The 18,169-nt window shown below is 49.4% G+C and overlaps 1 pseudogene; it reads right to left on the reverse strand.

The window, feature by feature from the left end:
• Window positions 1–16,341, reverse strand: part of LOC120849843 — a 30,822-nt pseudogene extending 14,481 nt beyond the window's left edge.
• Between the last annotated feature and the right edge of the window lie 1,828 nt (window positions 16,342–18,169).

Below are 18,169 nucleotides of genomic sequence, written 5' to 3' on the forward strand. Positions count from 1 at the left end.
ATAATCTACATTGCATAACGTGATGGGCCGATAACCACTCACGTGCAGAAGTTTGGTTTTGTTGTCAGTCTTTGGTATGAGAATAGTATGAGTATGCAAAAAAGAGGGGGGTAACGTGTTTGCCTTGTAAGCCTCTTGAAAGATTTCTAACAAAATGGGAGCTAAAGCATTTTTACGCAGTTTATAAAATTCCCCTGTGATACCATCTGGACCAGGAGTTGTTCCTTTCGGAAGGTCATCAATGGCTTTTTCTATTTCTTGTATGCTGATGGGTTCCTCAAGCCCCTTTCTGCACTCCTCATCTAATTGGGGCAGTAAAGCTACCAGTTCCTTAAGGTAGTCGTTATCTATCGATGAAGCACTTTTCCCAAACATCTTTCGGTAATGTTTAACAAAAACGTGGGCTATGGTTTCCTTATCTGTGATTATCAAGTTATTATCTTCTATTTCCGTAATTTCTTTAGTTATGGCATACCTCTCCTCCTCCTCCATTGCTCTTTTTGTAGGCTGTTCTCCCATAAGATATTTATCTGTGCGCGTGCGCACAACCGCTCCTTGGTAACGATCGTGGTACAATGTATCTAATTCGGCTTTCATGCGAGTTATGTCTTCAAATTCCTGTCCGGGGTTTGTGCATTCAAGTTCGACCAAGACGCGTAAATTACGTAGCAGTGCTTTTTCTGTTTCTGACTTCTCAAATTTCAGAATACTGCTCCTCTCAATTGCTAACTGTTTTAAATCTTGCTTATATAGTTCCCACTTAACAAAAATGTGCTCAGTCATTTCTCCTACTTGTTTTAAGAGATCTTTAGAAGTGGCCAAAAAATGTTCGTCTTTTAGTAGTTGGCAGTTGAGTTTCCATAGCTTCCAGTTTATTTCCTTTTTTCTTATCTTCTTCCCTACTGTTAACGAGACCACACAGTGATCAGTGAAAAATACTGGATCCACCGTATAACTCCCTAGACAGTTGATAAGGTCTACAGAACAATAAATTCTATCTAAGCGTGCGTGAGAGGAGTTTTGAAAATGCGTAAACTGCAGTTGCTTTCTTCCTTGTTGAAATGAAGCTGCGTCAAAAATATTGCTCTCGTCAACCATATTTAGCAGTATTTGTGCACTTTTGTCAATGCGCGATTTAGTAGGCGTCCTGTCTGCTTCCTCACAAACACAGTTGAAATCTCCTAGAAGAACTACCAATTTGTTACAAATTAAATAGGGTCGCAGATGATGAAAGAACGCTACTTTTTGATTAACGTCATTTGGTGCGTAAACACATATTACACGCCAATATACGTCAGTAACTCGAAAGCCGCACATGATGAAGCGCCCGCAAAGAACTGTCGTGACCATTAATTCAGATAACTGAAAAGACTTCTTAATAAACAACATGACACCGCCAGAGAAACCAACAGCATGGCTAACACATAATTCATACTGATGGAGGAAAATATTCAAGGCATTTTCTACTTGTTCCTCTGTTGACAATTTTGTTTCTTGCAGTGCCACAAAGTCAAAATCCTTATCGTCAAGGAGGCGCTTTAAATGATATTGCTTTTTGCGGGAATTGAAGCCTCTAACATTCAAGGTCATAAAACGAATGCCCTCGTGAGAAGGAGGAGGGGGAGGAGGTAGGGGAGGTATGGGGGTGAGGGGGGTGGGGGTGGGGAGGAGGGGTTATATTATCATCTAGCGCGCAAGTGATGTTTTCCGCTTACTCGCGATGGTGTCTGGCGGTACTTCTTTTTTTCGTTTGCTCTCATTAGTGTCCTTTGATGTGCTGAGGGTTGTGTCCATGGTGGCTTCAGGGTCATCTTCGTTGTCGTAATCCGTGGGCTTGCCTGCGGGGTCCGCCGACTGCCTCGGTGCTTCCGATGGTTGTGGAGTTCTTTCGTCGTTACACTCCTGTGTAGATGGAGCTTCACCTTCCGTCGCTACGCCGATTTGAGGCGGTTCGATGTTCTTCTCAGCCGACGCCTGACACTCATTGGGACTTGAGGGCGTGTGTTCTGCTGTTACCCCTTGGGTGGGGAGGATGTCTCCACTGGCATCCACAACCTCTGAGATGTCCATCAACAGCTCGGAGTTGGAATCTGCTTCAGCGCCGGGGCCTCGAAGTATGCTTGCGTAGCTGGAATAGCACTCATCGCTTTGGTGTCCGTATCTGTTGCATCAGGCACATTTTGGAGTACGACATTGTCGTGGAATGTGGCCAACTCTCTTGCATCTCAGACACAAGGGCGGCCGTCCGGACATGACGACAAGGGTCTGCGATCCGGCAACTTTTACCAGATGAGGAATGCTTTCTGAAGTCGCGGTGTCGTGAAGAGTCATGCAGACCTCTCTGTTCATTGTCTCCATGTTCTCCATCCCGGGAACGCGCCACTTCTCTCTCGCGACACTCCGCACCGTTCCAAAAGGCGCCAAGGCTTCAGCGACCTTTTTCTCGTCCAAGTGCAACGGTAGCCAGAGCAGTTTGATCTTGACATCTTTCGAATTGGGATCAATAATGAGGCACTTTTTCCCTTTTATCTTGAGTTCTTTCACCGCCTTTAGCTTTTCCGCGGCTGCAGGATTTGCCATCGTTGCCATCCAGAAGTGCCTCATTTGGAACTGCCCGAGGGACAGCACCTCACTCAAATTTATCACATCTTTCAGGCCGTCGCGAAAGTCCATCGCACGGTAAGGACGACCAGTGAGGTCAGCATGAAGAAACACAGAGTTAAGGCACAAAGCCGCCGGCGGAAATCGTGGAAGCAGAATTCGGTACTCCTCTTGGCTTACCGCCTGAGCCTGGGCATTTCCTGGGCCTACGGGTGTCGCCACAGTATTCTCTGGGTGCATCATTCGAAGATCGTTATTGCCATTTAAACTTGAAGTACTAGGGTTTCCTCGGCCTGAGGCCGATTGATGATTTTCCTTGGAGATCATGAAAACACGTCCGTTCGAAACGGCGTCTTTTTCTCTCTCCAGCTAGAAGCACATTGCTTCCTAGAGGGCCTAACTCTTCGTAGTTGTCCGTGTGTGCAAATTAGATCACGTGTTTTCCCGCTACTTGGCTTTTGTAATACGGTTGAAAAACGGGATACGTCATTGCCGCAGGTCATGTGACGATGGTCGTGTAATATTATTTGCATCGCCGGGCTCTAGCGCTGCTCGTCTTCTTATCACGTGATTTCGCGCGATTCAAACGGTGTTCGCGGACTCGTAGCCTCATGGCGCCCCCTTAGCTGATGCATTTGGGGTCCTCGACCCGCTAAATTTTGGCATCATGTGACGGTCCCAAATAGCAGCAGCTGGGTCCCGCTAAATGGGGGGTTGACGTGACGGTAAAAGTTTGGAGCTCGCGGATCGTGATATATATTGATCCAGCGTAAAGCTTTAAAGTAGCCCTGCTAAAATTTAGGGCCAGCTCGTAAAACTTTGCAAAAAACCCACCGAATCTTGGGAATAGGCGCCATCTAGTGTTCAAATAGTGAAGTGGTTGTCGTCAAAATGTGGTGCCATCTGGTGGTAAAAGCTTCGACCCGCTATAAACATTGGACGTCATGTGACGGTCCAATTAGCATCAGCTAGGTGCCGCTAAATTGGGGATGAGGTGACGGTAAAACTTTGAAGCTGACGGACCGTGTTAAGTTTTGGTCCAGCGTAAAGCTTTGAAGTGGACCTGTTGGGGTCAAAGTCTTGAAACTCACAGACCGCGCTGCTGGACCCAGTGATTTGTTTTGAAAAGAAACCATCAAGCGTTAGAACTTTGCAGTGCTCATCGCTAAAATTGCTGACATATGGTGATAAAAGCTTCGACCCGCTAAATTTGGGCGTCATCGGAAGGTTACCCTAGCACCAGCTGGATACCGCTAAATTTTTAGCTGGGGTCACGGTAAAACTTTGAAGTTCACAGCCCGTGCTACATCTTCGCCCCAGCGTAAATCATTCAAGTGGCCCTGCTAAATATTGGGTTCCAGCGTAAACTTTGAAAAGCTCACAGACCGAGCTGAACCCAGTGAATTTCGGGATAGGAGTCATCTAGGGTTAGAACTTTGAAGCGCTCATCGCTAAAATTGCTCACCTCTGGTGGTAGAAGCTTCGACCCGGTAAATTTGGGCGTTACGTACTTAGCACACGTGGCAAGCTGTATCCACCTAATTTCGAGGGGTGACGGTAAAATTTTGAAGCTCACGGACCGTGCTAAGTTCAGACCCAGCGTAAAGTTTTGAAGTAGCACTGACATATTTTGGGGGGCTAGCGGCGTGGGTGTGACCTTGAGACATCTTTTGCGGAGAAGGTGAATTGCTCGTATTTCTAAGGTGTGCTCATCCGTATTTTCCCGCTCGCGCAAGTCCGGGCTTTGTGCGGATAAGTTGCCAATTCTGTTTGTACATGGTGAACGTTAGCAATATCGCGCGACATCTCTCGTTAATTTTAGCGTCAGCTTGGTAGATGGCGTCAACTCTCTCGCGCGCGTGACATCTCTCGCTAATTTTAGCGTCATCTGTCTGCTGACGGGAGCAGTGCGGGAAATGGAACGGAGCGTCGCGCGCATCCATACGCGCTAAAGAAGAGACTGATATGGTGTTTCATTTTTTTTTTTTTATTCTCGTTCGCTCTTAGAACACGCACACTTATAAATTTAGATACGGCGTGTAAATTCAATCTACGCAACAAAGACATCATTGGAAATACTTTACACAAAAAATGTATACAACAGATGCAGTTTCAAGACAAATCCGAGGCAAAAAAACAAAGTTGTGAAACGGCATTTCACGAGCAACGCGCGATACAGTCCAAAATATTTACGCGGTCAGGATCTTCGACGAAGAGAAAGATCGCTCGCTTCCGTACACTATCGGATTATACAGAAAAAAATGTACAACAATACAAGATGTTTCAAGACATTCCGACGGCGAAAGGTTTGGGAAATGACATCTCGCGAGCAACGCGGTATACAGTCTAAAAAAATATTTACAAAGTCAGGGCGTGCAAAAGGATATGAAGATCGCTTGGTTCCGGAAACGCTCTTTTGGCAGGCGCAGCTTTGTGGGGGATCCTCTCCAGCCTGGACCGACAGATGGCATACCGAAAGCTGTAAAGAAAATCCGATAGGGCGTGCAAGTTGATCGGCTCTTTTTTTACACACCGAACGGATTGGCATTTTTCCGCCCTTTTCCCAACCAATGTCGGCGAACGGGTTTCTGCCAAGTCATCCTTTAGATAAAACTGCGTAACGTTCTAGGCGGATTTCTCACCGATGAGATGACACGAAGCATCAGCTGTTATTCGCTGTCCACATAGTCATCCTCCACACCACTATCGTCATCTGAAAAAAAGAAAAAGAAAAGTGGATGAAGCTATCAAGCTGTACATACGTGACTCATCAGTCCGCACTGGCAGCAGGTGCTCAGCCGCTATCAGATGATCCCGCACAAATTCTCGCACCTGCTGCGTCGCCTCGGCCACCTCGGCCGCCCCGCGGGATCCACCCAACCCAGCCCAAAACTGTAGAGTCCGGAAGCGGGCCGTCAATTGTTGAACAAGGTCAGAGGGTGAAAAATACGATAAAAGCATCCCGCAAGGGCAGATATGCTCACCGAAGGCGACCGCAAGGATCGCCGACATTTGCATCGCCAAATATGCAAATAGAGGTGGTTGTATATCTCTCCCGGGATCAACTTCTTCCTCGTCCCAGTTTCCTCCTTCACCCGAGCCGTAGTCGTGGAGGAGTTGCGGATTGACAAACGCAATAATCTCCTCCAAAGACCGAGGGTTTCTTTGCCGAAAACGCTCGATGAAGTGAGAATGTACAACATCAAAGACTCGCTGTCCCTCCTCTGCCATCTTTAAAACGACGGGGTAGTTATCGGGCTGCCTTTGGGTAGTGCGACAGCGAGTCAGTTTCTACCCCTATTTTATGCAAACCTTTTCCTCATGTGCAACTATATTTAATTTCAGATATGCGCGCGTACAGCGCGAATATTAATCTTTGTTAGCCCGCGGTTTTAAACGGAGTTATGAAGTATGCACAAACAAAGTTGTTTTTCGACGTCCTTCTTGGAAGTGCATGCAAATGATATTGAGATAGTTAACGTTGCATGAGGGTGGTTAACGTCTTACACGTCTGCTAGAAGCGCTCATCGAGAAAGCGCGCGCGTGGAATATCTCGAAATAGCGACCTTGAAGCGGTTTGACTGGTTTTTTGCTTCTTTCCAGCCAGTCTCGTTTAAGCTGGTTAATGGCTGTGTCGGCGGGGCGTCCGCATCCCGCAGTAATTGCTTTTAGGAAAATATGCGTTAAACATTGCGACTTCACCGTTTCCTGTGATTGCACAGCATATGTTTCATTGTGTGTACACCAGCTTTGGGACTTTTTAACACTGATTCGCAACCGAAATACCCGACCCACGCATCGTTTTTCTCCTGATTTTCACACTCCAGTGTGAGCAGACTAAAAGCCTCGCGTTTTCCTTGCTAATAAGACATTTTGTAATGTAAGTGTCGTCGTATGTGCACATCCTACAGTAATTGCTTAGAGGAAAATCTGCGTTAAACATTACCACTTCACCGTTTACTGCGATTGCACAGAATAGGACTCCCTGGGCGTACTCCAGCTTTGGCACTGTATAAAACTGCCTCGCGCGCGAACAACCCGACTCGAGCATCGTTTTTCTCCTGATCTTCGCGCTGCAGGGTGAGCAGACCGAAAGCGTCACGTTTTCCTTGCTAATAAGAAAGTTTGCTTCCAAATTTGGTCATCAAGAGGGAGAAAAATTACCTCGGTCTGGCATCACACCGTTCTTGCACAGCAAGGTGAGCAGTCTAAAATCCTGGCGTTCTCATGGTTAATAGGACTTTTTTTTTTTTTGTTTCGATATCTGAAAAGTTCACACATGCATTCCGCTTTACGAAAGTGTGTGGAATGCAGGGATTGGTGTTCCACGCGCTGCACGCGCTGGCCGCAGCTGCCGTAAATATAGCTCTACAATTTTTTTTTCTTCGTTGTAAAATCGTTTTATGACATCCTTTTTCCATCTAAACTGTTTAAGAAAAACATTTTTTTTTCCTTTGCATGTGTCTTTTAAAAAAAAACATGCACACACACGCAAAAAAAAAATTTTAAACAGCTTTGATGGAAAAAGGATGTCATAAAACGATTTTACAGCGAAGAAAAATTTTTGAGCAACACTTACGGTGCTATACAGCCCACCGGATAAAATCCATTGCCTCAAAGTTTGACACGAATGTTGTCTTCTCGTGCCGCATGCGTCTTAAACAACTCTGTCAACAAGTGAACAACAACCGGATTCCGATTAACTGCACTGTCAAACACGAAAAGAAATTTATTCCATGCAAAGAGAAGAAAGTTTACTCCACCCCTTGAAGCTGCGGCCATCAATACATAGGACAGACCGGCAGATGCACCAATCACAGACTCCGCGAACATCACAACGAAGTTTCTAAGGCCTCTCCAGATTCTTATCATTCCATAGTCATACATGCCCGTTCGTGTTTGCGTTGTCATCCCCTCTTTGATGACACCAAAATCCTGGGGGGCATGAAATCATAGAATCATTCGCCATGACCACAGCAAAAAACAACGTGTCAAACCTTTCCCTCCTGCTGACGAAAACTGAGCTTGAATTTTTAAAGTTCGAGATAACCCTACCACCCCGACTTGCACTTCGCGCTTCTTATCTTTCCTTCTCTCCCACTTCTCTCCCCTACTCCTACTGGGTATAGTCAGCTGCTCGCTGTTGAAAGTTTACTCGTCTGTTGCTAGTTGAAAGATGGGGTGTGTTGTCCCTGTTTTAATTGTTTTATTCTTTCTTCACCCATGACTTAAAGGGGCCCTGCAAGCACTTTTTTACTAATTTTTAATTTGCACCAAAGCTGAGCGCACTGAACGTAGTAACTTGGTGTAATTTGTATTTTCTTGAAATTCGCTTTATTTTAAAAGTTATAGGCAAATCAAAATTACAAAAACAAGCAAAAAATAACCTCCCTCATGACGTCCTTGGTTGCTTGAGCGGCCGTGAACTAGAGGAGAGGTAGTGAGCTCATCGCGAGCGCTCACAGCTGCCGCATTCCGTGTCGACGGCGCGAGAGGGCGCCACTAAAGCATGTTCTGGACAGGCTGTATGCAGCGGGCAGCCAGAGCAGCTCTCGTTGCCTTTGCTGCGTGATTAAACACTAATTCGGCATGACACTTCATTGGCCACAAACGACAGCAAACACGGGGTAAAGATCAGCTCAGAGTGGGAGCCACTTCGCGCTGCCATACCGCGAAACGGCCAAACCGCAAGACAAAGCATCTCGCCGACGGCCTTCGGAAGGCTTGGAGCAGGTCGGATCTTCCTGCCCATCCGACCGCAGCGCTGCCGCGTACATCCGGGACCTTTCCGTGTCGGCGCCTGATCCCACTACTTCTTTATAGTATGCGCCGCCTTTTCCACCGCTTGGTGGCGGGTATGTCGACGGGTCATTTCTTGTTTCCGTACTTTATAAACTGCATTTGTTTGTTTTCTCATCTAAAATAGTGAACAAAAACTACTTTTATAAGTAATTGAAACGGTTCGAGACACTTATATTTTGTATTTCGACTAAAAAGAAGTTTCTAGCGGCTTTGACCAGTAGTAAGCCCAGGACCAAAGACGTCACATTTTGCGCGCTTTCGGTACCGCGGGTCGCCCTCGTCGGTGGAGGAGGTTCCCGCGTCGTCCGGTTAAAATATGACGCACTGATATTTAGTTACTCTCTTCGTGCCCGCTGGCTTGCCCGAACTTCAAGAGGCGTGGAAACCGCAAAAAAGGTTGTGGTCGGTTTGCCTTGCTGCATACCCGACCCGGAGGAATAACACGGAGCCAACGGTTTCAACAACAAGAAACTACATTTAATTGGACATGGACAAGACGATTAACATTGCTACCGGCGCTGCCGGAGTCCAGGCAGCGACCCTCCGTGCGCCGCCTCTGATCTGCCTTATCAAGGCGGCGCATCCGATGTGCGCGTGGCTGGCGTGACGTCGCCGCCACGCGGGAAAAGTTCGGCTTGAGCCTCGCAGTCGGGCAACTTGGCTTGGGAGCCGCCAGGGTGCCCACACTTCCCCCCCCCCCCCCCCCCTCAAGCTTCGTCCGGCATGTCGATGACGGAGACGTTGTGGGCGTCAGGGGGTGGATGGCGCTGTTGGGCGGACTGACGTTGTAAGTCCGGCCGGCGCCTGCTGGACGAGCGCGGCGGCTGCTGACGAGCGCGGCGGCTCGGTCAGCTCCAGCTTGTCGCTTGTTCGGGATCAGGGCTCCACCAGGTGGCTGCTTTGCACGTGGTCCTTGATCCTAGCCAGCTGCTGCTCAGTCCTGTAGAGGATGGCCGCGGTCCACGATGAGACCGGCCGCCGTGTCGTTCAGATGGCGGGTGTGGCGACGGTTTTGTCCATGAGTCAGCTTCGTAGAAAACAGAAGCAGACGACATGGGACTCAGTTGAGGGCTGAGCCTGACGTTATCTTCGGACCTCTTCCAGAAAGTTTGAAATAACGGATCTGAGGTGGGCACACAATCCTCTGCCCCCTCTCTTGAAAAAGGGGCAGATCCGTGGAAGTAGAAAACCACCTCCAAAATGCGAGAGAGGCAAAGCCAAGGAGACAAAAAAAAAGGGTTCCTCTCTCTTTGGTGTCACCGACGTCGCAGGTTATACCGCCGCCTTGGTGGAGACAAGGGGGTTTCCGGAACGGGACTGCCGTCAGTGTCGTTCCGGTCCTGCGAGGAATCTTCGTCTTCTGCTTGGAAAAATCGTTTAAGGTCGGTGACATGAACAGGTCCGGTTTCCTCACTAGACTCACAGTTAACTAGTTTGTAAGTGAGTGGTGAGCACTTTTCACGCACGCGAAACGGACCTTCCCACCTGTTGGCGAGGGAGGCTGCGAAGCCTCGAGCGGCGTCACTCAGTGGGTGAGTACGCTGGAGTACAAAATCTCCCACCTCGAACTGCAAGTCACGTCGCCCCCGGTTTTACTGTTCAGCCTGCTGTACCCGGGCGACGTCGAGATTTTCTCTGGCCTCTCGAAGGTTATCGGAGAAGCGCTTTCGCAGGTCCTCTGCGAACTTCACGTAAGGGCGAGGCCTTCCTCCAGACTCTGTAGAAAGGAGGCTGTTAGAAAGCGAAAATGCGAGCTCCTTGTTGAAATTTAATTGGGCAGGAGTGAGACCCGTTGACCGATTAGTGGTTGTGCGGGTCGCGAATGCCAGCTCGGGCAGTTTCGCGTCCCAGTCCTTGTGACGCTCGGTGTAGGCCACTAGCATCATCTTAAGGTTTCGATTTACCCTTTCCGTGATGTTTGCTTGCGGGTGGTACGGGGAAGTTCTTTTGTGTTTGATTGCCAGTACCGCGCATGCGTCCACAAACACCTTACTCGTGAGATAGGAGGCATTACCGTTTACAAGCTGTGCAGGAAAGCCAAACCTAGCGAATGTTTTGAGTAGACACTCCCAGATTTTTTGCGAATCTAGCTTCCGCAAAGGGAATAACTCGACCCACTTCGTGAAGTGGTCGGTTACCACGAATAGGTACTGATTGCCACGGGTACTACGTGGGAAGGGGCCCATGACGTCACAGCAACAAATCTGCCAAGGGTTCTGACTCGCGATTGGTTGCATGAGACCGGGGGCCTGACCACCACGTGGTTTTGCCTTCTGGCACACCGAGCAGCTACGAGCATATCGGAGCACATCCTGCCTCATGCCTGGCCAGGTAGCAATTTGGGATAACTTTTCGTAAGTCTTGCTCCCACTGCTGTGTCCTGCCAAGGCAGAGTCATGCATGTATCGGATGAAAAGCTTACGTAGCTTGCGGGGTATCACGGTCCGGAACGCCGAGCCATCCGGATCGTCGTCGGCCTGGGGGATGTAGCGCAGCAGGAGGCCGTCGTCGCTCATCATGTAGGAGTCGAACTCCTTGCACTTGGGCGGCCGACTGGACCTCTTGCTGCCAGCCAAGCGGACACGCGTTGGCAGAGTCCGTCGTCCAGCTGCGCCTTGCGAAGCTCCTCGCGGCTCACCAATGTACCCCACCGTGAATCTGGGGATCCTCGTGTAGTGGCCGCGACGGTCACCAAGCCATGGGTATCCTGCGAGTGTTCCTCGGGAAGTGGAGCACGAGAGAGCGCATCAGCAACTTTGTTAGTTGACCCCGGGCGGTACACAATGGAGTAGTCGTACTGTTGTAGCGTAAGCGCCCAACGAGCAAGACGCCCAGATGGATTCTTAAGTCCCCTTAGCCATGATAGCGCTAAGTGATCAGATTGAATCTGGAACGTTGCGCCGTCTAGGTACATATCAAATCGCTTCAAAGCATGAATAATGGCGAGACATTCACGTTCTGCGACACTGTAGTTGCGCTCGGCTAAAGTTAGCGTGTGGCTCGTGAAAGCGACTGGCCGAAGCACACCGCCATACTCCTGCAGCAATACAGCACCCAGGCCACAGTCGCTTGCATCTGTCTGCAGAACGAACGGCTTGTTCAAGTCTGGGAGCTGTAAACAAGCGTTGTCAGTCACGGCTTTTGAAAGGGCTGCGAATGCGCATTGTTGTTGTTCGGCCCAACACCACTTGACGCCTTTTTTTAGGAGGTGATTGAGCGGTTGCGATATCTCGGAACAGTGTGGAATGAAATCCCTGTAGAACGCAATCATTCCGAGGTATCTTTGTAGGCTCTTTACGTCATGTGGGCTTGGGTATTCCGTTAGCGCGCGCAACTTATCTTCGTTGGGGCGGAGCGTGCCGTTATCCACAACGAATCCAAGGAGGTCAATCTTGGGCGCGGCTAACTGAACCTTTCCGGGATGAATCGTGAGCCCAGCATTACGCATTCGCTCAAGTACAATGCGAAGGTGCTCGACATGCTCTTCGATAGTTCTCGAAAAAACAACCACGTCATCCATGTATGCCATGGCAAATTCGTACTCCGAGTTCCCAAGTACAACATCCATCAGGCGTTGAAAACTGGCTGGAGAGTCAGACAAGCCAAACGGCAGTCGGGTGAACTCGAACAACCCTCTGTGGCAGATGAAAGCCGTTTTTGGAACGTCTGATGGGTGAATCTCGATCTGAAGGAACCCGCGACTGCAATCCAGCGTTGTAAACACGGTCGCGTTACCCAGCGCGTACATCACAGAGGAAATACTGGGGAAAGGGTAGCTGTCTCGTACGGACACATCGTTAAGCCGCCTGTAATCCACACAGAGTCTGGCTGTTCCGTCTTTTTTCGGGGCGAGAACAACGGGGAATGCCCAGGGGCTCTTCGACTCACGTACTGAACCGGTGTCGATCATTTCCTCGAGCGCCGCATCAAGGAGTGCCCTTTTGTGGACGCCGATCGGTCGAGGGTTGCACCTCCGAGGCGGCGCGTCACCGGTTTCAATACGGTGCAGCAGAATGTCAGTCTTTCCAGGTGTTTCCGTGAACATCGGTGAGAAAGACTCCAGGACGGCTTGCAGCTCCTGCTTCTGCTGGCTGCTTGCGGGGCACTTTCGCAACGATTCTCGAAAGCCGGCAGGCAAGACGTCTGGCTCCGTGGTGAAGTGGGCTGCAGTGGTCGAGTTAGGGATGCAGTCCTCCCTTTTGGTAAACGGAGTCAGCTCCGGTTGTTGTCCCAGCCGGTATCCACCACCAGAAAATTCGAGTGTCATGCTTTCGCCTGTAATGAAATCTCGGCCCAAGATCACAGGTACCACAAGTCCTGGCATATAAAGAAATCGCTGACGTCGCTTCTTTCCATTAAACCGAATCTGCAGCCTCACGGCTCCTCCAGCTGTTATCGCTGTACCAGAAGCTAGCTGCCAACGGGTTTCGCACTCCCGGAGGCTTATCTTTTCTGCTTTGCAGAGTTCGAAAACGAAATCCTCTATGAGCGAGATAGCGGCCCCAGAATCCAAAAGTGCGGCAATGGGAAAATCGAGCAGTGATATTGTCATGCGCGGTTCAATGATGTTAGGCTCGGGCTGGATTCGACATACCGATGGAATCTGTGCCGCGGCCTGACCGCTCCTAGGGACTGCACCGGCCGTCGGCGAGTGGCTGTCTGGTTTCAGCGTCGCCGGCCGTAGTAGTTTCCCTGGTTGTTTTGGTTCCGGCCCTTTGCCGCCGTCTCGTGCCACCTCTTGTTTGTAGTGTCCAGAAGCCTTGGACACTGCTTTCGGTGATGGCCGGGCTGCTCGCAGTCGTCGCAGCAGTCCGACGACAGTTGCCTGCTTAGGCCACCCGCACCGAGGTGCCCGTCGGACGGCCTCCAGTGATCGGATAAGGAACCACTATGGGAGGGCCTCCACCAGGCTTGCGACTGGCTGTTGTGGTGAGGGCTTGTTCCGTTGCGGCGGGGGTCAATGCTGCTGGGCTGCGGGTTTGCGACCGCACCGTGCCAGTTTTCGCCAGCACTTGCAGGAGCAGACTGATGAAGATGGTTCGCTTGAGTGGTGATCTCCGTTGGGCCCCAGCTTACGATAGGGCACGGCCAACGACCTCCCACCTGTCGTGGCGACCCCCACCCGAAACCCTCACGGGCCTCGCTGTGACCTCCGGGGACCTCTCGGGGAGAGTTAGGCGAACATACGCTTATCCCGCACGGGATATCACCATGCATGCCACGCCAACTCTCCTGGTTGACGTGGTGGGGAAGGGAGGTCTCGTTCGGACAGTCCACTTGCGTGGAGGCCTCGGGGCCCCGCCATGCGCATGCCGGTTCGAACGCGTACTTGGCTGGTGGCGGCGGCACGTAGTTCTGCTCGGCATGAAGAGCTTCCTCGATGAGGCGGGCGCCCCGGGCTAGCTCTTCAAGGGTCTCAAAGGTGCGGTTGATCAGGTAGACGTGGTATCTGCACACTCTCAAAAAAAAAGGTGTATTATTACACCCCTTGTCCCATATAATACACCCCAAAAACTTCAATTCGACGTACAGCGCCCCATAATCGAACAGGCGGCCTCTAAGTTTACGAGGGGCTTGATACCTTTGTGGTACAACTTATTAAGATAGCTGATGTACGTATTAATGACAACGAAAAAGATTATCGGAGTTTTCTTGGCCGTACTGCAAAAGCTCCGTGTTTTCTTTCTTTGGTCTTTGATACGTACTTTAGCAATTTAATAAGTTATATCGCACCGTTATCAAGCCCCTGGTAAAATTTGGTGCCGTCTGTTCGACTCTAGGGCGCTGTACGTCGAAATGAAGTTTTGGGGTGTATTATATGGGACAAAAGGGTGTAAGGTGATACCCTTTTTTCTTAGAGTATGGGGTGACACTGTCTTCTGACCCGAGCTACTCAGTCCGACTCCTGTGACTTCGGGTCCGCCCTCTTGAAGAGCTCTTGCATGACCCGAACGTACCGGACCAGACTTTCATCCGGGTGCTGCGTCCTTGCCTCGAGCTCTCGGAGAATCTGCGTCGCGTAGCCTGCAGGCAGGAACTCTTCGCGAAGCCTTGTCTGGAAGTCTGCCAGGCTGGTGAAGGGGGCCTGTGACCCCAACCAGCACCTGGCGCTGGCTTGCAACGCCAGCGGGACAATCCGCTCCACGATGAAGGCTTCCGAGGCACCGGAGGCAAGGTGGTACGTCTGCAGCTCGCCCAGGAAGTCTGCCACGGACTTGACGTCGTCGTACCCCATGTAGACCGGAACAGTCAAGTGTGGTCTGGGCTCTCGCGGTGGGGTTTCCTGCTGGCCAGGCGTGTGGGCCAGGCGCTGCATCACGGAGTCGCACATCTCCGTGACCTTCGTGAGCAGGTTCATTTGTGCTGCTGCGGCCATCGCGGCTTCCTGCTCCCGCGTGAGCATTCCTGCAAGCACAAAAAAAAAAAAGAAACGCCCCCAAAAACCCAACACAAGCGCGCAAAACGATTGCCGCGTTCACAAAGACACGGTCACAAACACGCCAATACAACAAACGTGGACGTGACGGAAGCACGAAACAACGATAGGAAACACGGGGAATATGAAAAAGGCTTACCGAAAGAAGAAACCAAGCCCCGTGAAATTCCTGCGAGTGGGTAGCATACCACGGTTGGGCGCCATTGTGGTCGGTTTGCCTTGCTGCATACCCGACCCGGAGGAATAACACGAAGCCAACGGTTTCAACAACAAGAAACTACATTTAATTGGACATGGACAAGACGATTAACATTGCTACCGGCGCTGCCGGAGTCCAGGCAGCGACCCTCCGTGCGCCGCCTCTGATCTGCCTTATCAAGGCGGCGCATCCGATGTGCGCGTGGCTGGCGTGACGTCGCCGCCACGCGGGAAAAGTTTGGCTTGAGCCTCGCGGTCGGGCAACTTGGCTTGGGAGCCGCCAGGGTGCCCACAAGGTAGACGCTTAAATATGATTGCAGGGCCCCTTTACACCAATACGCTCTTCTCCCAAGCAAACGAATTTGTAGTTGGCGTCCGCGGGCGCCGCGGAAAAGTGGCCCTTATTTATCACGTGACTAGCTCTTATTCATCACGTGGTGCTTGCGCTCTTTCGGAAGCTTCCTATGGCCTCTAAAAGTAACTTGTTCATCTTTGTTTGAAGTATAACAAAAAACTAAGATTAATAGGATTAATCAAACTTGTTGTTTTGTCCGTTTTTTTTTTTTTTTTTATTTATTTTGCCGTGTTTCTGGTTTACGATGGAAATTAATAGGTAACTTTTAGAGCCCAAAGGAAACTCCTGAAAATGCGCAAGCAGACGTGAGAGACCTGAGCGCCGGTCAGATGACGCCGGCGGCGCACCGAAGCAGACGAACTTGAGTGGCGGCGAAGCCGGCGGCGTGGAGAAACGCGTTAAAGCGGCGTCGCACAACGCTCAGCGTGCGACGGCGGCGTGACTTTGCGACGGCGGCGACGTAGTGCGGCGGCGCGCGGGCCTACCACTTGACCAGCGACGGCTCCCGCGGGCACCAACTAGAAATTCGTTTTGCGCCATAAATATAGCTCTAATTTTTTTTCTTTGTTGTAAATTTGTTTTATACTAATCTTTTTCCCTCTAGCCTGTTTAAAAAAAATTCTTCTTTTCCTTTGCATGTGTCCTTTAAGAAAAAAAAATTGAGTGTCACCACCACTCAATTGCTGGATGGATGTTGATGTCCTCGGGCCTTGAGTGTAAGGCTGCCAGTTTTTCAAAATATGATCACCTGTGAAACAGCAAAAGTATCCTTGAATAGGATTTGAAGCACCATTTGAACAATGTAACATAATAGTAAGAGAAAGATCTACAGCGCGTGTTCAAATAGCACAAGGAATTGTTGTTTTGAAAATGGAATATACCACAAACATTCGGATTTATTACGGTGTTCTTAGCTTGCTTGCTCATGTCTCGGAGTCAAAGGGGACATGGAATGGCCTCCTGGCAAAGAAATTGTGCGCAAACTGCGGTTCAAGTCTGATCTGTATGACAATGCACATCCACAGTAAACATGTTCAAACTTAGTCCTAAATATTGCAAATAGACTAAAACTAATAACGTATGTGTCCATGAACACCTACAATTAGTAACCCTCCACTGTCTAGAGATGAAATGAATCTCAGGAGAAAAGAGGTGTGAAACGAAGCTCTTCTAGCACTGAGTTACCACAATAGGGCAGATATCAAAAGGCACCTGATATAATAACTTACAAAGCAGCGAAATCAGCCAAACAAAGCGTGGACTATGCTGGTTTTTAAACAAGTTCCCTCATTAAAGCACAAGTTAGGTTCCTGTCTTCGATAAACAAATCAAGCAAACAAAAAACAAACATTCACCCTGTTCCCGCCAACCACGTGACTTGCTCGCTTGACTACGAGGCGACGTTTCTTCATAGAATGCACGGCAAGTATCTGATGGAAAAATCATGTGTGCACCATATTAAAAAGCACCTTGAAATACTGGGCGTCTGCCCATTTCACACTAAGCACCCACCTCCAAATATTGTAGCATCTCAAAGATTACACGCAGTACAAATATAGGTGAAATTAATGACCTAACGAGCACCCCCCCCCCCCCCCCTTCGCGATTATCTCAAAATTTTGAGTGGGCACTTGCTCGGTACATTACGGTATATACAATAAAAGCAATATCACCACAAAAAAGGCAAAGCTATCATAGAAAAGTATCGAGAAAAAGCTTCAAAAGTGATAAATGCTTGTTAACATGTGTCCGCTCTTCAGAGGAATAACTGGTTGCTGAACAGCGCCGAGTTGACAGCTCTCCACGAGGCTTGCGGCGACAGCCTGAAAGAGAAATTATGCATTTGCCGTACTTTAAAGATAATACAAGAAAGTCAACCCCACGATGGAAAAGCTAACCAGGAGTGGTGTTGAGAAAAAGCTCCAAAAATAATAAACGTCTATTACTCTTCAGAAAAAATAATTGGTTGCTGAACGTTGTCGAGGTGACAGCTCTCCACGAGGCTCGCGGCGACTGCCTGAAAGAGAAATCGTGCATTTGCCATACTTTCAATATAGTAGAAGGACAACTCCACCACAGAGAGGCTATCCGGGAGCATTGAAAGAAAGCTCCAAAAGTATTAAATATCTATTACAATGTGTCCACTCTTCAGAGGAATAATTGGGCGCTGAACGATGCCGGAGGTGACAGCTCTCCACGAGACTCATGGCGGCTGACTGAAAAAAAAACCAAACATTCACCATACTTTAAACATTATACAAGAAAGACAACCCCACCACAGGAAAGCTATCCTGGAGTGGTGTTGAGGAAAAGCTCGAAAAGTGGTAAACGTTTGTTACCGTGTGTCCACTCTTGAGAGGAATGACTGGTTGGTGAACGGTGCCGAGGTGACAACTCTCCATGAGACTCACAGCGACTGCCTGAAAAATAAACCATGCATTCGCCTTACTTTAAACATAATACAAGACAACCCCAACACAAAAAAGCTCCAAAAGTGGTAGATGTTTATTACCGTGTGTCCGCTCTTGAGAAGAATAACTGGTTGGTGAATGGTGCTGAGGCGACAGTTTCTCATGAGATTTAAGCCGACTGCCTGAAAGGGAAACCACGCATTAGCCGTAGGAGTGATATGTGTTTCGTACCATGTCTAGCCTCTCCACGAGAATCCTTAGACATATGAACTCTGGAGCGTGGGGACAAAAAGATGAACACAAACACAAAGCTCCATCCTTTTTGTCCCCACGCTCCAGTTTTCCTATGTCTATCCTTTACCAGTT

This window comes from Ixodes scapularis, unplaced genomic scaffold (genome assembly GCF_016920785.2).
Source record: "Ixodes scapularis isolate PalLabHiFi unplaced genomic scaffold, ASM1692078v2 PGA_scaffold13__105_contigs__length_92229423, whole genome shotgun sequence".
NCBI classification, from domain to species: Eukaryota; Metazoa; Arthropoda; class Arachnida; order Ixodida; family Ixodidae; genus Ixodes; species Ixodes scapularis.